Source organism: Xenopus tropicalis, chromosome 8, assembly GCF_000004195.4.
Source record: "Xenopus tropicalis strain Nigerian chromosome 8, UCB_Xtro_10.0, whole genome shotgun sequence".
In the NCBI taxonomy this organism is placed as follows: domain Eukaryota; kingdom Metazoa; phylum Chordata; class Amphibia; order Anura; family Pipidae; genus Xenopus; species Xenopus tropicalis.
The window spans coordinates 13,969,084-13,983,719 of NC_030684.2; the positions used below are offsets into that span (position 1 = coordinate 13,969,084).

Sequence of the window (14,636 nt, forward strand, 5' to 3'; positions counted from 1 at the left end):
CATCCCCCCCAGGCCCAATAAATACTGGACTGTCTGTGGGCCACCTTACAGCCCCCCTGGCATTCAAGTGTACCTAGAGGCACAAACAGCCCCCCCCAGCCCAATAAAATAGTGACTGTCTTGTGGCCACCTTACAGGCCCCCCCTGGATTCCAGTACCCAGAGGCACAAACAGCCCCCCCAGCCCAATAAATAGTGACTGTCTGTGGCACCTTACAGCCCCCCTGGCATTCCCAGTACCCAGAGGCACAAACAGCCCCCCCCAGCCCAATAAATAGTGACTGTCTGTGGCACCTTACAGCCCCCCTGGCATTCCCAGTACCCAGAGGCACAAACAGCCCCCCCCAGCCCAATAAATAGTGACTGTCTGTGGCACCTTACAGCCCCCCTGGCATTCCCAGTACCCAGAGGCACAAACAGCCCCCCCAGCCCAATAAATAGTGACTGTCTGTGGCACCTTACAGCCCCCCTGGCATTCCCAGTACCCAGAGGCACAAACAGCCCCCCCAGCCCAATAAATAGTGACTGTCTGTGGCACCTTACAGCCCCCTGGCATTCCCAGTACCCAGAGGCACAAACAGCCCCCCCAGCCCAATAAATAGTGACTGTCTGTGGCACCTTACAGCCCCCCTGGCATTCCCAGTACCCAGAGGCACAAACAGCCCCCCCAGCCCAATAAATAGTGACTGTCTGTGGCACCTTACAGCCCCCCTGGCATTCCCAGTACCCAGAGGCACAAACAGCCCCCCCAGCCCAATAAATAGTGACTGTCTGTGGCACCTTACAGCCCCCCTGGCATTCCCAGTACCCAGAGGCACAAACAGCCCCCCCCAGCCCAATAAATAGTGACTGTCTGTGGCACCTTACAGCCCCCCTGGCATTCCCAGTACCCAGAGGCACAAACAGCCCCCCCAGCCCAATAAATAGTGACTGTCTGTGGCACCTTACAGCCCCCCTGGCATTCCCAGTACCCAGAGGCACAAACAGCCCCCCCCAGCCCAATAAATAGTGACTGTCTGTGGCACCTTACAGCCCCCCTGGCATTCCCAGTACCCAGAGGCACAAACAGCCCCCCCCAGCCCAATAAATAGTGACTGTCTGTGGCACCTTACAGCCCCCCTGGCATTCCCAGTACCCAGAGGCACAAACAGCCCCCCCCAGCCCAATAAATAGTGACTGTCTGTGGCACCTTACAGCCCCCCTGGCATTCCCAGTACCCAGAGGCACAAACAGCCCCCCCAGCCCAATAAAAAGTGACTGTCTGTGGCAACTTACAGCCCCCCTGGCATTCCCAGTACCCAGAGGCACAAACAGCCCCCCCCAGCCCAATAAATAGTGACTGTCTGTGGCACCTTACAGCCCCCCTGGCATTCCCAGTACCCAGAGGCACAAACAGCCCCCCCCAGCCCAATAAATAGTGACTGTCTGTGGCACCTTACAGCCCCCCTGGCATTCCCAGTACCCAGAGGCACAAACAGCCCCCCCCAGCCCAATAAATAGTGACTGTCTGTGGCACCTTACAGCCCCCTGGCATTCCCAGTACCCAGAGGCACAAACAGCCCCCCCAGCCCAATAAATAGTGACTGTCTGTGGCACCTTACAGCCCCCCTGGCATTCCCAGTACCCAGAGGCACAAACAGCCCCCCCCAGCCCAATAAATAGTGACTGTCTGTGGCACCTTACAGCCCCCCTGGCATTCCCAGTACCCAGAGGCACAAACAGCCCCCCCCCAGCCCAATAAATAGTGACTGTCTGTGGCACCTTACAGCCCCCCTGGCATTCCCAGTACCCAGAGGCACAAACAGCCCCCCCCCCAGCCCAATAAATAGTGACTGTCTGTGGCACCTTACAGCCCCCCTGGCATTCCCAGTACCCAGAGGCACAAACAGCCCCCCCCAGCCCAATAAATAGTGACTGTCTGTGGCACCTTACAGCCCCCCTGGCATTCCCAGTACCCAGAGGCACAAACAGCCCCCCCAGCCCAATAAATAGTGACTGTCTGTGGCACCTTACAGCCCCCCTGGCATTCCCAGTACCCAGAGGCACAAACAGCCCCCCCAGCCCAATAAATAGTGACTGTCTGTGGCACCTTACAGCCCCCCTGGCATTCCCAGTACCCAGAGGCACAAACAGCCCCCCCAGCCCAATAAATAGTGACTGTCTGTGGCACCTTACAGCCCCCCTGGCATTCCCAGTACCCAGAGGCACAAACAGCCCCCCCAGCCCAATAAATAGTGACTGTCTGTGGCACCTTACAGCCCCCCTGGCATTCCCAGTACCCAGAGGCACAAACAGCCCCCCCAGCCCAATAAATAGTGACTGTCTGTGGCACCTTACAGCCCCCCTGGCATTCCCAGTACCCAGAGGCACAAACAGCCCCCCCAGCCCAATAAATAGTGACTGTCTGTGGCACCTTACAGCCCCCCTGGCATTCCCAGTACCCAGAGGCACAAACAGCCCCCCCAGCCCAATAAATAGTGACTGTCTGTGGCACCTTACAGCCCCCCTGGCATTCCCAGTACCCAGAGGCACAAACAGCCCCCCCAGCCCAATAAATAGTGACTGTCTGTGGCACCTTACAGCCCCCCTGGCATTCCCAGTACCCAGAGGCACAAACAGCCCCCCCCAGCCCAATAAATAGTGACTGTCTGTGGCACCTTACAGCCCCCCTGGCATTCCCAGTACCCAGAGGCACAAACAGCCCCCCCAGCCCAATAAATAGTGACTGTCTGTGGCACCTTACAGCCCCCCTGGCATTCCCAGTACCCAGAGGCACAAACAGCCCCCCCCAGCCCAATAAATAGTGACTGTCTGTGGCACCTTACAGCCCCCCTGGCATTCCCAGTACCCAGAGGCACAAACAGCCCCCCCAGCCCAATAAATAGTGACTGTCTGTGGCACCTTACAGCCCCCCTGGCATTCCCAGTACCCAGAGGCACAAACAGCCCCCCCCAGCCCAATAAATAGTGACTGTCTGTGGCACCTTACAGCCCCCCTGGCATTCCCAGTACCCAGAGGCACAAACAGCCCCCCCAGCCCAATAAATAGTGACTGTCTGTGGCACCTTACAGCCCCCCTGGCATTCCCAGTACCCAGAGGCACAAACAGCCCCCCCCAGCCCAATAAATAGTGACTGTCTGTGGCACCTTACAGCCCCCCTGGCATTCCCAGTACCCAGAGGCACAAACAGCCCCCCCAGCCCAATAAATAGTGACTGTCTGTGGCACCTTACAGCCCCCCTGGCATTCCCAGTACCCAGAGGCACAAACAGCCCCCCCCAGCCCAATAAATAGTGACTGTCTGTGGCACCTTACAGCCCCCCTGGCATTCCCAGTACCCAGAGGCACAAACAGCCCCCCCAGCCCAATAAATAGTGACTGTCTGTGGCACCTTACAGCCCCCCTGGCATTCCCAGTACCCAGAGGCACAAACAGCCCCCCCAGCCCAATAAATAGTGACTGTCTGTGGCACCTTACAGCCCCCCTGGCATTCCCAGTACCCAGAGGCACAAACAGCCCCCCCCAGCCCAATAAATAGTGACTGTCTGTGGCACCTTACAGCCCCCCTGGCATTCCCAGTACCCAGAGGCACAAACAGCCCCCCCAGCCCAATAAATAGTGACTGTCTGTGGCACCTTACAGCCCCCCTGGCATTCCCAGTACCCAGAGGCACAAACAGCCCCCCCAGCCCAATAAATAGTGACTGTCTGTGGCACCTTACAGCCCCCCTGGCATTCCCAGTACCCAGAGGCACAAACAGCCCCCCCCAGCCCAATAAATAGTGACTGTCTGTGGCACCTTACAGCCCCCCTGGCATTCCCAGTACCCAGAGGCACAAACAGCCCCCCCAGCCCAATAAATAGTGACTGTCTGTGGCACCTTACAGCCCCCCTGGCATTCCCAGTACCCAGAGGCACAAACAGCCCCCCCCAGCCCAATAAATAGTGACTGTCTGTGGCACCTTACAGCCCCCCTGGCATTCCCAGTACCCAGAGGCACAAACAGCCCCCCCAGCCCAATAAATAGTGACTGTCTGTGGCACCTTACAGCCCCCCTGGCATTCCCAGTACCCAGAGGCACAAACAGCCCCCCCCAGCCCAATAAATAGTGACTGTCTGTGGCACCTTACAGCCCCCCTGGCATTCCCAGTACCCAGAGGCACAAACAGCCCCCCCAGCCCAATAAATAGTGACTGTCTGTGGCACCTTACAGCCCCCCTGGCATTCCCAGTACCCAGAGGCACAAACAGCCCCCCCAGCCCAATAAATAGTGACTGTCTGTGGCACCTTACAGCCCCCCTGGCATTCCCAGTACCCAGAGGCACAAACAGCCCCCCCAGCCCAATAAATAGTGACTGTCTGTGGCACCTTACAGCCCCCCTGGCATTCCCAGTACCCAGAGGCACAAACAGCCCCCCCAGCCCAATAAATAGTGACTGTCTGTGGCACCTTACAGCCCCCCTGGCATTCCCAGTACCCAGAGGCACAAACAGCCCCCCCCAGCCCAATAAATAGTGACTGTCTGTGGCACCTTACAGCCCCCCTGGCATTCCCAGTACCCAGAGGCACAAACAGCCCCCCCCAGCCCAATAAATAGTGACTGTCTGTGGCACCTTACAGCCCCCCTGGCATTCCCAGTACCCAGAGGCACAAACAGCCCCCCCAGCCCAATAAATAGTGACTGTCTGTGGCAACTTACAGCCCCCCTGGCATTCCCAGTACCCAGAGGCACAAACAGCCCCCCCCAGCCCAATAAATAGTGACTGTCTGTGGCACCTTACAGCCCCCCTGGCATTCCCAGTACCCAGAGGCACAAACAGCCCCCCCCAGCCCAATAAATAGTGACTGTCTGTGGCACCTTACAGCCCCCCTGGCATTCCCAGTACCCAGAGGCACAAACAGCCCCCCCAGCCCAATAAATAGTGACTGTCTGTGGCACCTTACAGCCCCCCTGGCATTCCCAGTACCCAGAGGCACAAACAGCCCCCCCCAGCCCAATAAATAGTGACTGTCTGTGGCACCTTACAGCCCCCCTGGCATTCCCAGTACCCAGAGGCACAAACAGCCCCCCCCAGCCCAATAAATAGTGACTGTCTGTGGCACCTTACAGCCCCCCTGGCATTCCCAGTACCCAGAGGCACAAACAGCCCCCCCCAGCCCAATAAATAGTGACTGTCTGTGGCACCTTACAGCCCCCCTGGCATTCCCAGTACCCAGAGGCACAAACAGCCCCCCCCAGCCCAATAAATAGTGACTGTCTGTGGCACCTTACAGCCCCCCTGGCATTCCCAGTACCCAGAGGCACAAACAGCCCCCCCAGCCCAATAAATAGTGACTGTCTGTGGCACCTTACAGCCCCCCTGGCATTCCCAGTACCCAGAGGCACAAACAGCCCCCCCAGCCCAATAAATAGTGACTGTCTGTGGCACCTTACAGCCCCCCTGGCATTCCCAGTACCCAGAGGCACAAACAGCCCCCCCAGCCCAATAAATAGTGACTGTCTGTGGCACCTTACAGCCCCCCTGGCATTCCCAGTACCCAGAGGCACAAACAGCCCCCCCCAGCCCAATAAATAGTGACTGTCTGTGGCACCTTACAGCCCCCCTGGCATTCCCAGTACCCAGAGGCACAAACAGCCCCCCCAGCCCAATAAATAGTGACTGTCTGTGGCACCTTACAGCCCCCCTGGCATTCCCAGTACCCAGAGGCACAAACAGCCCCCCCCAGCCCAATAAATAGTGACTGTCTGTGGCACCTTACAGCCCCCCTGGCATTCCCAGTACCCAGAGGCACAAACAGCCCCCCCCAGCCCAATAAATAGTGACTGTCTGTGGCACCTTACAGCCCCCCTGGCATTCCCAGTACCCAGAGGCACAAACAGCCCCCCCCAGCCCAATAAATAGTGACTGTCTGTGGCACCTTACAGCCCCCCTGGCATTCCCAGTACCCAGAGGCACAAACAGCCCCCCCCAGCCCAATAAATAGTGACTGTCTGTGGCACCTTACAGCCCCCCTGGCATTCCCAGTACCCAGAGGCACAAACAGCCCCCCCCAGCCCAATAAATAGTGACTGTCTGTGGCACCTTACAGCCCCCCTGGCATTCCCAGTACCCAGAGGCACAAACAGCCCCCCCAGCCCAATAAATAGTGACTGTCTGTGGCACCTTACAGCCCCCCTGGCATTCCCAGTACCCAGAGGCACAAACAGCCCCCCCAGCCCAATAAATAGTGACTGTCTGTGGCACCTTACAGCCCCCCTGGCATTCCCAGTACCCAGAGGCACAAACAGCCCCCCCAGCCCAATAAATAGTGACTGTCTGTGGCACCTTACAGCCCCCCTGGCATTCCCAGTACCCAGAGGCACAAACAGCCCCCCCCAGCCCAATAAATAGTGACTGTCTGTGGCACCTTACAGCCCCCCTGGCATTCCCAGTACCCAGAGGCACAAACAGCCCCCCCCCAGCCCAATAAATAGTGACTGTCTGTGGCACCTTACAGCCCCCCTGGCATTCCCAGTACCCAGAGGCACAAACAGCCCCCCCCAGCCCAATAAAAAGTGACTGTCTGTAGCAACTTAAAGCCCCCCCTGGCATTCCCAGTACCCAGAGGCACAAACAGCCCCCCCAGCCCAATAAATAGTGACTGTCTGTGGCACCTTACAGCCCCCCTGGCATTCCCAGTACCCAGAGGCACAAACAGCCCCCCCCAGCCCAATAAAAAGTGACTGTCTGTAGCAACTTAAAGCCCCCCTGGCATTCCCAGTACCCAGAGGCACAAACAGCCCCCCCCAGCCCAATAAATAGTGACTGTCTGTGGCACCTTACAGCCCCCCTGGCATTCCCAGTACCCAGAGGCACAAACAGCCCCCCCAGCCCAATAAAAAGTGACTGTCTGTAGCAACTTAAAGCCCCCCTGGCATTCCCAGTACCCAGAGGCACAAACAGCCCCCCCAGCCCAATAAAAAGTGACTGTCTGTAGCAACTTAAAGCCCCCCTGGCATTCCCAGTACCCAGAGGCACAAACAGCCCCCCCATCCCAATAAAAAGTGACTGTCTGTGGCTTCTTACAGCCCCCCTGGCATTCCCAGTACCCAGAGGCACAAACAGCCCCCCCAGCCCAATAAATAGTGACTGTCTGTGGCACCTTACAGCCCCCCTGGCATTCCCAGTACCCAGAGGCACAAACAGCCCCCCCCCCAGCCCAATAAATAGTAACTGTCTCTGGAACCTTACAGCCCCCCTGGCATTCCCAGTACCCAGAGACACAAACAGCCCCCCAACATATTTTTTAAACTCTCACAGCAGAGGAATCCAATAAGAATTCTGCTTGCTTTGTGTGCTCCTTGGTCTTTGTTCAAGGGATCAGTTCTGGAGGCATTAAATACATATTTTCTATCACTGGGCACCCAAAAAGCACAATATCTGCCCCTCTGATTTCCCAAGGTAAATTCAGAGCAAGCCAATATTCAACACTGATCTCCCTAGGTTAGATAGCAGCAAGATGGCTGAAGTAGAGCTAATCTGATTGGAGAATCTCCCTGCATGTGTAATTCTGATGGGCCGCCTACATTGGAGAGCAGGGGGTATAATGGGAGAAACACAGTGCAATCCTCTAGCTACCCATGCTCTAAGGACCATCATGATCCCCATATTACCTAAGGAAATGTTACATAAGCTTAGTTTTCTCTTGCCAGGCTCACGTTGGACCCTTCTACCCTAGTCATGGCACGTCCTTCATCTCCGGAGCCTCTGCTGCCGGACCCTACTGTCCATTATACTGGTTTCACCCCTCGTGGCCAACACAGGATTCTTCAACAAAGTCCTTCCATCACAGAGGCCAAGATGGACATGCTGAGAAAAGTGCAGCCCCCCTCAAAGACCAACGTATCTATCTGTCCCACCCCCGGGTACCTACTGTGGCTGGAAATCAGTCGACTGCCCCCGCTCTTGCCACTGCGCCCCCGACAAACCCTACGACAGTGCTGTGTGGAGGCAGCTAACCGACACCCCCCGGGGTGCCTCGCCCACAGGTCCAATACCGTCTCCCTCCCGAATGGAGGACAACACATGGCAGAAGTTTGTACTGTGCCGCAGCTCCTGGAAACGAGAGAGGGGATCTCCAAGGCTGAGACTGCTCACCCAGTCTAGAGTGCCCCCTATGGTTACTCAAGGAAACATCATTCCACCTAAGAGGTGAGGGTTAAAGCACTAGCACTGTCTTTGGGAAGAGATGGTAGAGGTACTAAGAGCTTACAACTGTCCCCAATCTGAGCTGTCTCTGATCCTACTTAAGGTCCCCATACACCTTCAGATCCGCTCGCATGGCAATGCAACCAAGTGAGCGGATCTTCTCCCGATATACCCACCTATCGGGAGAATCCAGGCTAATTTGGTCATTTGGCCCTGGGGCCAAAGATCCAATTATAACGACGGGTATAGGCAATGTCGGTCCGGGGACCGCATCAACGAGCCAATGCGGTCCCCGATCCAACTAGATTTTCTAACCTACCCGTCGTTAGTGCCCATACACGGGCCGATAAGCTGCCAAGTCGGTCTAAGGGGCCCATATTGGCAGCTACAATCGGCCCGTGTATAGGGCACCTTTATTAGGGAAGATATGACCAGCACTCCACCCTTTATATACGCATTACAGCATACCTACATTGGACTCTTTATGCCCCCTAGCTCTGCCACATAGGTATTGCAAAACAAATTACATATACAAGATAATCATCCAATAAGAATACTCCCTACCATTGCTACATCTTTATTTAACATAGGGAGATTACTCTCCCATCATACTTTAGTCAAGGGACCCCCAACCTTTCTTACTCGTGAGCCACAGTCAAATGTTAAAAGACTTGGAGAGCAACACAAGCACCATAACAGTTCATGGAGGGCCAAAAAAGGGCTGTGATTGGCTATTAGGCAGCCTCTATGCACCCTATCAGCTTACAGGGGGCTTTATTTGGTAGGAAATCTTGTTTTTATTCAACCAAAACTTGCCCCCAAGTCAGGAATTCAAAAATAACTCCCTGGTTTGGGGGCGCTGAGAGCAACATCCAAGGGGTTGGGGAGCAACATGTTGCCCGGAGCCACTGGTTGGGGATCACTGCTTTAGACAATGAGTTTGTGAAGCACTGTCATGGGAGGTTCATTTCCCCTTTAATATCACATGGGTGACTGACTATTCTGCTGCTAGCAGAGGCCTTCAAGCCATTACACCTTCTGGTATAAACACCGTGTGGGATAAACCAACCGGTTACTATATACCGAATTGCCCATGTGTTTACCCAGTTGCCCATTGGTAGCGTTTAATACAGGTATATATTAACTTTCTGCTTTGCTCCTGGGCAGGAACGCTAAACAGAGGTCCATAGATGGATTTGGTCCTTCAATGCTTGATTCCATCCCAGAGGCACCAGATCTACCCAGCAACCTGCACCAACCGAATAAACCCCACAATATCTCCCTTCTGGGAAACTCTCCTAATAGGACAATGATCCTGCAGAGGTACAAGGAGCTGCAGGGCTCAGTGAGGAGTGTGGTGCCCAACAACAGCAGGATGCCAACCCCTGGAGAGTTGCCCCAGGGCATCGTAAGGTGACAAGCTGTGACATAGAACAGAGGTCCACAACCACCGGGCCGAGGACTGTGCTGAACCGGCCACCTCTGGTACCAATTACCTTTGATCCCAACTCCATGACAACTACTATGTGAAGCCCAGGGAGCTTTCTACTGATCACCGTCTACAGCAGCGGGTCACAACCTGTGGGTCGGGACCCCCTTGGGGGTGGAATTACACTTTCACAGGGGTGGCCTAATACCATAAAACACATATTCCCGATGGTCTTAGGAATAATTTTATGGTTGGGGGTCACCACAACATGAGGAACTGTATTAAAGGGTCGCGGCATTAGGGAGGTTGAGAACCACTGGTCTAGAACCCACAGTTAAGCTGAAGCAGACTTGAGGTATGGTAGTGGTTTGAGGCCCATTGATATTCAGTATGTGGTAAGGGCCCCCCTTTTCCTCAGTTCCAATCATTTCTAGGGCAGGAAATCAGTCTCCAGCCCAACGGAAGCCTAATGGACCTTCCAGAAGTATCTCTGTCCCTTACTTGTACCATCATTTGTGCCACTAAAAAGGTGTTGGGCTTCCAAAGCAGACCAATTGCATAGCAGCATTCAATTTTCCCCATGAGCGGAAAGGTTTGTAAACATTTGTAACCAAAAGGGGGTCTAGAAGAACATCAAATATGTTACAATCGGGTTTGGGATGATCAACTGGAGGAGCACGGGCCAAAGGGAGGACTTCTTGTGGCCCTCAAGCTTCTCAAGAGCTCCAAAGACTGCACATGTGCGAGGCCTATGCTACACTAGGAAGGCCTAACCACTTCGCTAGACACCCGGGTAACACTTATGCCAACCTGAGCAGGTACATGGGTGGTAAACTACATAGACTGCACCGGGCATTGAATAAGGACAATGGGTGCCAGGGAATGGGGGGGGCGCCTTGATGAACTTGATGGACTTATGCCTTTTTCAACCTAACTTACTATGTTACTATGTCACTCTGAAAAGGAAAGGACCCTGGATTTGTGTATTTTATAAAGGAGGGGCATATTGGGGTAAAAGCTGTAAAATAGCCTATTGGTCCATTGTATCGGCGTCATTACAATGTCGGTGAGGTCATAGATTTTATGCGATGTCATTGGTTGTGTCAATTATAAAATGTTAATATTGTTCTTAGAAAATCCAGGCTCAGATCTGAGGCAGGGCCATAAGTGCTCAGATTCCACCCCCCACCCCAGGTCATGTGATGCGCTAAAGAAAAAATAACTCCCTGGTTCCCATGAGGGTGCTGGGAGTGGTGCTTGCCTGGTTTGGGGCAGTTTGTTCCCAGAGGGCACATGGTTGCCGGGGGCCCGCCAGCCAGCAGGCAGACATACAGATGCAGTTGGCTGTTTATAGTCAGAGGGTTATTCTAAGAGACGTGGGAAGCGTGGGAACCTGTCTGTCCCTCCAGCCAAATATTTCTGCAAGTTTCCGACTCCACGGTCAGCGCCGGCCAAGGGTGGGCTTATTATAGCCTCACTGTAACCCACCCTCTGCCCATCAACACTCTCACCCCAGGGCCACAGAGCTGCACTAAATCCCTTTCTCATCCCCATGTTGGTAGATTAACCCTTCTACTGCCAGAAATAATGGCCTTACTACACACAGCCAGTTAATGCTCCTACCCCTCATACCATCTTGCCTTACTACACACAGTATTGCCAGTTAATGCTCCTACCCCTCATACCATCTTGCCTTACTACACACAGTATTGCCAGTTACTGCTCCTACCCCTCATACCATTGTGCCTTACTACACACAGTATTGCCAGTTACTGTTCCTACCCCTCATACCATCTTGCCTTACTACACACAGTATTGCCAGTTACTGCTCCTACCCCTCATACCATCGTGCCTTACTACACACAGTATTGCCAGTTACTGCTCCTACCCCTCATACCATCGTGCCTTACTACACACAGTATTGCCAGTTACTGCTCCTACCCCTCATACCATCTTGCCTTACTACACACAGTATTGCCAGTTACTGCTCCTACCCCTCATACCATCTTGCCTTACTACACACAGTATTGCAGTTACTGCTCCTACCCCTCATACCATCTTGCCTTACTACACACAGTATTGCCAGTTACTGCTCCTGCCCCTCATACCATTGTGCCTTAGTACACACAGTATTGCCAGTTACTGCTCCTACCCCTCATACCATCGTGCCTTACTACACACAGTATTGCCAGTTACTGCTCCTACCCCTCATACCATCTTGCCTTACTACACACAGTATTGCCAGTTACTGCTCCTGCCCCTCATACCATTGTGCCTTAGTACACACAGTATTGCCAGTTACTGCTCCTACCCCTCATACCATTGTGCCTTAGTACACACAGTATTGCCAGTTACTGCTCCTACCCCTCATACCATCTTGCCTTACTACACACAGTATTGCAGTTACTGCTCCTACCCCTCATACCATCTTGCCTTACTACACACAGTATTGCCAGTTACTGCTCCTGCCCCTCATACCATTGTGCCTTAGTACACACAGTATTGCCAGTTACTGCTCCTACCCCTCATACCATCGTGCCTTACTACACACAGTATTGCCAGTTACTGCTCCTACCATCTTGCCTTACTACACACAGTATTTCCAGTTACTGCTCCTACCCCTCATACCATCGTGCCTTACTACACACAGTATTGCCAGTTACTGCTCCTACCCCTCATACCATCTTGCCTTACTACACACAGTATTGCCAGTTACTGCTCCTATCCCTCATACAATCTTGCCTTACTACACACAGTATTGCCAGTTACTGCTCCTACCCCTCATACCATCTTGCCTTACTACACACAGTATTGCCAGTTACTGCTCCTACCCCTCATACCATCTTGCCTTACTACACACAGTATTGCCAGTTACTGCTCCTACCCCTCATACCATCTTGCCTTACTATACACATTATGACACAGTTACAGTCCAATGGTTCAGGTATATATTTTTCAAGTTTTGGAAGCCCAGAGACACAGTTTTACCCCAAAGCCTCCTGCAGGCCAGCAGTCCCAATGGGGTTACTAATTAGCCAATCACAGCCCTTATAATTAGCCAATCACAGCCCTTATAATTAGCCAATCACAACCCTTATAATTAGCCAATCACAGCCCTTATTTGGCATCCCCAGCACTTTTTATACCTGCATTTGGCTCACAAGTACAAAAGGTTGGGGATCCCTGCTATATACATTATGCAGCCATTATAATACACCTACTTGTCTTTTTATACACAATATCCTACTGTGAAAGCCTCTTCACTTGATGCATCTTGCCTGACTACACACAATGCCCCGCGGCTTCTCTCCTTCCCCAGAAAAGAGACAAATCTGCGTTTGCCATAAACCTAATTCCTATTTACTTTAATAGCACCCGAGTGGGTTGCCATTGTATGAGCAGAGCTTTATGGGGGGGGGGCTAGATTTAAGGCTCGGTGGCTGCCAGACACAGGGGGTCCGGGGGAATGAAAGAAGCAGCTACTGGGGAGAGGGGAGATTTGGGGGGGACTGAGAGGGAGGAATGGGGATGTAGAAGGAGCGTAGCGGGGAGATGACAGCAGGAGAGAATGAGGGAGGTACAACGGGGGGGGGGGGTATTACTGCAGAGCAGGAGGAGGGAACGGAGCGAGAGAGGAATCCCCTGAATACAGAGAGAGGGAAGGGAATGAGGCAGAGAGCTAAGGAGTGAGAAGTACCAGGCAGAGTGTATGGGGGCGAGTACAGCAAGAAGAGGAGAATCTGCAGGGAAAATCCATTCATTCCGAGATCTGCTTCTTATCCGGAACCTCATATAGAGATCTGCTTCCTACCCTGAACCTCATATAGGGATCTGCTTCCTACCCTGAACCTCATATAGGGATCTGCTTCCTACCCTGAACCTCATATAGGGATCTGCTTCTTACCCTGAACCTCATATAGGGATCTGCTTCTTACCCTGAACCTCATATAGGGATCTGCTTCCTACCCTGAACCTCATATAGGGATCTGCTTCCTACCCTGAACCTCATATAGGGATCTGCTTCTTACCCTGAACCTCATTTAGGGATCCGCTTCCTACTCTGAACCTCATATAGAGATCTGCTTCTTACTCTGAACCTCATATAGGGATCTGCTTCTTACTCTGAACCTCATATAGGGATCTGCTTCCTACCCTGAACCTCATATAGAGATCTGCTTCTTACCCTGAACCTCATATAGGGATCTGCTTCTTACCCTGAACCTCATTTAGGGATCTGCTTCCTACTCTGAACCTCAAATAGGGATCTGCTTCTTACTCTGAACCTCATATAGAGATCTGCTTCTTACTCTGAACCTCATATAGAGATCTGCTTCTTACCCGGAACCTCATTTAGGGATCTGCTTCCTACCCGGAACCTCATTTAGAGATCTGCTTCCTACCCGGAACCTCATATAGAGATCTGCTTCTTACTCTGAACCTCATATAGAGATCTGCTTCTTACCCGGAACCTCATTTAGGGATCTGCTTCCTACCCGGAACCTCATTTAGAGATCTGCTTCCTACCCTGAACCTCATATAGGGATCTGCTTCTTACCCTGAACCTCATATAGAGATCTACTTCCTACCCTGAACCTCATATAGAGATCTGCTTCTTACTCTGAACCTCATATAGAGATCTGCTTCTTACTCTGAACCTCATATAGAGATCTGCTTCTTACCTGGAACCTCATATAGAGATCTGCTTCTTACCCGGAACCTCATATAGGGATCTGCTTATTGCCCTGAACCTCATATAGGGATCTGCTTATTTCCCTGAACCTCATATAGAGATCTGCTTCCTACCCTGAACCTCATATAGGGATCTGCTTCTTACCCTGAACCTCATTTAGGGATCTGCTTCTTACCCTGAACCTCATATAGAGATCTGCTTCTTACTCTGAACCTCATATAGAGATCTGCTTCTTACTCTGAACCTCATATAGAGATCTGCTTCTTACCCGGAACCTCATTTAGGGATCTGCTTCCTACCCTGAACCTCATATAGGGATCTGCTTCTTACC

At 52.9% G+C, this 14,636-nt stretch overlaps 1 protein-coding gene across 1 annotated transcript in view; it reads right to left on the reverse strand.

The window, feature by feature from the left end:
- Positions 1–14,636, reverse strand: part of LOC101730328 (coiled-coil domain-containing protein 77-like) — a gene marked incomplete at its 5' end in the record, with an annotated part of 135,632 nt that overhangs the window by 63,844 nt on the left and 57,152 nt on the right. The gene's annotated exons all lie outside the window — the stretch shown is intronic.